The sequence below is a fragment of the Cibotium barometz genome, chromosome 11 (assembly GCF_041138505.1).
Source record: "Cibotium barometz isolate CiBa-2024 chromosome 11, ASM4113850v1, whole genome shotgun sequence".
Lineage (NCBI taxonomy): Eukaryota > Viridiplantae > Streptophyta > Polypodiopsida > Cyatheales > Cibotiaceae > Cibotium > Cibotium barometz.
Window position 1 is genome coordinate 27,574,503 of NC_141056.1, and position 6,061 is coordinate 27,580,563.

Here is a 6,061-nt window from a genome sequence, read left to right on the forward strand (position 1 = left end):
ATAATTTCAGATTCAAATTTGTAAAAATACCATATGAAGTGAAGTAATGTCCCTATGAATAATTAGTTGGAAAAGAACGTTTTTTTTTTCCCCGAGCAATCTAATATCACCCACTTAGATTTAATGAAGGCTAAATCTAGTATTAAATGCTAGCAGGTTGTGAGTCCTAATCAAGTTTGCACATCGCAAGGGGGATGAAAGCTTTGTGTAACTTCGAAAGCTTTGTGTAACTGTGATTAAGCTTTGTGCAGGGTTTTACTGTTTCTAAACATTTGGAAAGGGACTCAAGCGGTACTCTAGCAAGATTTTACTGTTTGGAAAGCGGCTAAGTACGTCTCCTTTAATGATTTCTTCAGTATGTTCCCTCCTTCAATGCTTCTTATTGCCTCTCCAATCCCCTGCCTTTGTTTAGCACTCCTCGATTTGGAAACAGCTGGAGGGTATTTAACTTTCTACTGCAGTACAATTAAGCTTCTAATTCTGGCTATAATCAATCAATAATAAGCTATGAAGAACATGCAGATAGAAGTTATATATTATAGATTTGAGAACCTTGTTTACTAGATATCATCAACCTCTCGTAATAGACATGTGTTCAATCCTCTCGTTGAATTTTCTATTCTAAAATCCGAGGCTTTGATTATCTACAATTACTGATTATTCTAAAATCCGAGGCTGCTCTGATTATTTACAATTACTGAAATTCGAACATGTTGTCCATATGAATTTATCGAAATTTGATGATGGTACATGTAAATTTCTTTTATGAGCAGGGCGAATTTTGGAGGTGGAGATCAGGACGGTACACTTGTGAGCAAAGATGATGCCATACAGTCAAGAGTTTTACGCCAACGACGCAGTAGAAGCTATAATTAAAGGTGGAGATGATCGACCAGCTCTGGATGAAGCCATCAAGCGCAGCCAAGATTTCTTGCTCTCCCAGCAGTACCCAGAAGGCTATTGGTGGGCAGAGTTAGAGAGCAATGTTTCCATCACTGCTGAGACTGTCCTCTTGTTCAAGATGTTAGGCATAGATGGCAGCTACCCAGTCCATAAGGTGGAGAACTACATAAGGAGGAAGCAGCGCACCCATGGTGGGTGGGAGCTTTTCTATGGAGATGGTGGTGAGCTGAGTGTTTCCATAGAAGCTTACATTGCACTGCGTTTGCTCAACGTTCCTGCTATCGACCCAGCATTACAGAAGGCTCTCAAATTTATCACTAGTAGAGGAGGTGTGACGAAGGCAAGGATTTTCACCAAGCTGTGTATGGCTATGCTCGGGTGTTTCGATTGGAAGGGGATACCTTCTCTGCCAGCTTGGGTGATGTTGTTGCCGAGCTGGTTTTTGAGCAATATATATGAAATGTCTAGCTGGGCGAGGGCGGCTACAGTGCCTTTGGTTGTGGTGTTCGATAAGAAACCGGTGTTCAGGGTCGATCCGGCGGTGTGTTTTGATGAGCTATACGTAGAAGGGAGGAAGCAGGTGCGCGTGACCGCGACCAGCTTCCGAGGCGGCTGGACGGATTTGTTTGTGGTGGTGGATTACGCCCTCAAGGTGGCGGAGAGATGGGGGCTGGTGCCGTTCAGAGAGCGGGGGCTTAGAGAGGCCGAGAAATGGGTGGTGCAGAGGCAGGAGGATACGGGCGATTGGGCGGGCATGTTTCAGGCCACGTTCTACTCCATTCTTTGTCTGAAGACGTTAGGGTACCAAGTGACGGATCCGGTGCTGCATAGGGGCCTTCTCGCCCTCAAAGGCTTCTCAATGGAAACTGCCGATCAGTACTGGGTGCAGACTTGCGTGTCGCCCGTGTGGGACACGGCGCTTGTTGTCAGATCGCTCGTGGAGTCCGGCGTGCCGCCTGATCATCCGGCGCTGCAGCGTGCTGGGGAGTGGCTACTGAAGAAGCAGATCACCCAGCATGGAGATTGGTCCTTCAAGAATAAGTCCGGCTTCACGGGCGGCTGGGCCTTCGAGTTCTTCAATAAACTGTACCCCGACGTGGACGACAGCGCGGTTGCCGTCATGGCCCTAGACGCCCTCAAACTCCCCAATGAAAACGTGAAGCAAGGTGCCATCGCCCGCTCCCTCAACTGGATCACCTCCATGCAATGCAAAGCCGGCGGCTGGGCGGCCTTCGACAAAGATAACGACCAGGACTGGCTCAACTCCACCCCTTACGGTACTGACCTCAACGCCTTGATCGACCCCAACACCTCCGACATCACCGCCAGAGTCCTCGAAATGGTGGGCAGATTAAAGCTCCGCAGCGCCCAGCTCCACGACGCCTGCATGCCTTCCCCGGAGTGCATCTCTAGAGGCCTCGCTTACCTTAGAAAAGAGCAGGAGAAAGAAGGCTGCTGGTTCGGAAGATGGGGCGTCAACTACATCTATGGCACGTGCGGCGTGCTGGCTGCACTCTCTCTAGTTGCACCCTCCACCCACAAAGATGAAATCTCAAGAGGAGCCAAATGGCTGGTCCAAGTGCACAACACCAACAACAGTATAGGAGACGGAGGGTGGGGCGAAACCTGCTACAGCTACAACGACCCTGCTCTCAAAGGCCATGGCGATGAAAGCACTCCTTCTCAAACGGCATGGGCACTCATGGGATTGCTGGCTGCAGGAGATGCTCTTGGCAAGTATGAGGTAGACTCCATTGAGCATGGAGTAAGATATCTCTTACGCAAGCAGAGAAGAGACGGGTCGTGGCACGAGGCGAGCTTCACTGGAACAGGCTTTCCGGGGCATTTCTACCTCAGGTATCACTTCTACGCCCAGCATTTCCCTCTCACGGCTCTGGCACGATACCGTGCTCGTCTGCAAGCTACCAACTGATTGTTTGCCCCTTATAATTTGGCTGTTCTCTTGAACTGCGCCGTCATCTAATTGCTCAGCCCACTACCACAGCTAATGCTAAGCACCCCATCAACTTTTAGACAAAATCCAATCTTTGAGAATAATGTGTGAAAAGACTCATTCTCACACTTTGACGTGTGAATGCCCATTTTAGCACATGCATACACCAATTATTAATACATCTAGTTTGTACATTGCATACACCAATTATTAATACATCTAGTTTGTACATTTGATACATATAATAAAATAAAAGTGCAAAGTTTCTATATATGTAAAATTGAACAACACATTGAGATTACATTTGATACATATAAAATGCAAGTGTGAAGCTTCCATACATGAATTGAGCATCACATTAATATACAAGAAATCTTTACTAGTATGAAAGAGCCAAACATTCACACATGTAAAACACAACAAGAGAATGAGAGCAAAGCCGCATCCACAACCACGCGCCAACAAAGTAAATTTGGGATTTTAAATTTCCCTAGCATGACTATGTGCGCGGCTATGCACATGGCTAGGGGTACACGGTTGTAGCCATTCCTATAGTCACGCTACAGTCTGCCAACGAGTCTATAATAATAATAAAAAGGGGATAGAATGGGAGAGATGTGTCCCCACATTGTTACCATATTATAGTAGTGATGTGTGTGAACACACTTAGGACCGCCGGGGCACTTTTTCCCTCACTAGGAGGTTTTTTCCCCCGTGCATTGTATATACGCCCATTATCTTCTAGGGCTTGTTATCTTTCATTTTTGGCACTCATAATACACTACTGTGTTGTGCTCAAGCTTCCTCATCTTCTTGAAGTTGTGTGTGCATTCCTGCAACCCTAATTCCAACAATTGGTATCAGAGCAGGCTTCCTTCTCCCGGGCAGCATCACCGGCACCTGCCGCTTCATCTCCTCCGATTGCAACGAGGTTTCACGAGCGTCTGCAGGTTAGTATATGCCGTGGGAAAGCCCGTAGGGCTTGGTCGTTTCAGAATTTTGATCTGAAGTCATTTCGCCCTCCGTTTTTGCATTCCAAGTACTGCGCAGGCAAAATCGTCCTACTGTGCAGATTTTCTGTCAAGATTAAAATCTGCAGGACAGGTGCCCATTCGTCTGTTTTGGGCTGTGCTATATAGCACAGGTCGATTTTATACAGGTTTACCTCTTGCAGACAGCATTTACATCTAGTAGTACAGTCATTGGCCATGGCTGACAACAATGATGTATTCCGCATGTTGGCTGCTGAGGATAAGTTGGATGGCACCAACTATCCATTGTGGGCATATATGATGCGACATGTATTGGTAGCAAAGGGGTTATGGAACATTGTGCAGGGTATTGATGCACGTCCTATTGTGGCTGGGAATGCTGCAAACACATCAGAAACAGGTACTGTAGATGATGGTGCAGGCACAAGTGCTGTAGCAGCTGTTCGAGAACCACCACTTTCAGCAGAGCAGATTCGTTGGGATGGTAGAGATGCGCAGGCTCATGCCTTGATTGCGCTGTCTGTCAAACGTACCATTATCCCACATATTCGCTCCTGCAGGACTTCTAAGGATGCTTGGGATGTACTTGCCACATTGTATCAGGCAAGAAATGAGGCTCATGTTGCTTATCTCCGAAAACAGTTGGAGAATGAGCATATGAACGAAGGTGATTCTATGGATAGCTTTTTGACAAAGATCAAGGATTTCAAAGAGCAGCTCATTTCTGCAGATGAAATCCTGTCAGACAGTTCACTTGTGCAGACTGTTTTGAATGGTCTACCAGATTCTTATCAGGGTTTTGCTTCCACTCTTCGCTTGATGATGAAAGGCAATCCCAATGCCTTATCATTTGAGGAGTTAGTTTCTGTTTTGCTGCAAGAAGACCAGTCAAGGAAAAACAGGAATAGTATGCGTGTCGCAGATCAAGCTTTCGTTGCTAGTCAGAGAAGCGGGAAAGGTAAAGCTGGCTTTTCTTCTAGTAAGCAGAAATCTGCAAATGCTGCGCAACCAAAGAAGGAAGACAAAGATGAGAAGAAGGGTGACAAACAGAAGACATTTTGCAAGTACTGTAAGGGAAATGATCATGTCATCAAAGCGTGTCCTAAGCTAGCTGCGAAAGAGGCTAAGAAGAAAGAGGCTGGTATGGCTGTTGCAGATGCCTCTCCTTCTAACAATGAATCTGCTAATGTTGTGCTAGATACAGAATGGGCATTCAATGCGCAGTGCAGTTATGACCCATCTTTGCATGACACATGTATGTCTGCAGTAGATTCAGATGTATGGTACTTTGACAGTGGTGCCACTAAGCATATCACCTCGCAGCGCAGTTTATTCACTTTCCTTGAGTCTGCTCCCACAGGGAATACTGTCACTTGTGCCAATAACTCCTCTTATCCCGTTAAAGGAGTTGGACAGATTGTGCTGAATGTTGCAAATGGCAACACCTTTACACTTTTTGATGCATTGTATGTGCCAGGGATCAAAAAGAATCTGCTGTCAGTCTCCGCATTTGCCAAAACAGGTTTGGTTGTAAAATTTGTGGATGACAGATGTACTGTTAATGATCTCTCTTGTGGTGACATCATTGTAGCATCTGGTTCACTATGTCGAGGGCTGTATAAGCTCAATATGGATGGCAAATGTGTAGAGGATTCAGCATGTGCTATTATGGATACGCAGGCTATTTCAAATGCAAAACTGTGGCATGCACGTTTTGGTCATCTGAATTTTGCAAGTTTGCTGCGCCTGCAGAAATCTGAAATGGTGTCTTCTTTGCCTAAGCTTGAGGCACCTGTCAAGCATGTTTGTGAGGGCTGCATATTGGGTAAAATGCAGCGTGCTTCCTTTCCCAAAGATGGATCAGTGAGAGCTGAACGCAGATTGCAGCTTGTTCACAGTGATGTTTGTGGTCCCATGCAAACTCCATCATTTGGAAACTACCTTTACTTCGTGACTTTCATTGATGATTTTACCAGGCATGCATGGGTATATCCTTTGAAGGCAAAGTCCGAAGTGTTTTTGTGCTTCAAACAGTTTTTGGTTATGGCTGAAAATGTGTCAGAAAGTAAGATGGGCACCCTCCGTTCAGATCGAGGGGGGGAGTATATGTCTTCAGAATTTAATGCATTTCTGGCTGAGCGTGGGATAAAACACCAATGTACAGTGCCGTATACACCACAGCAAAATGGTGTGGCTGAGAGAAAAAACAGGT

The 6,061-nt window shown here is 45.9% G+C and overlaps 1 pseudogene; it reads left to right on the top strand.

Moving 5' to 3' along the window:
- Positions 1 to 820: 820 nt before the first annotated feature.
- LOC147633991 (dammaradiene synthase pseudogene) lies at positions 821 to 2,841 on the top strand (annotated as a pseudogene).
- Positions 2,842 to 6,061: the final 3,220 nt, after the last annotated feature.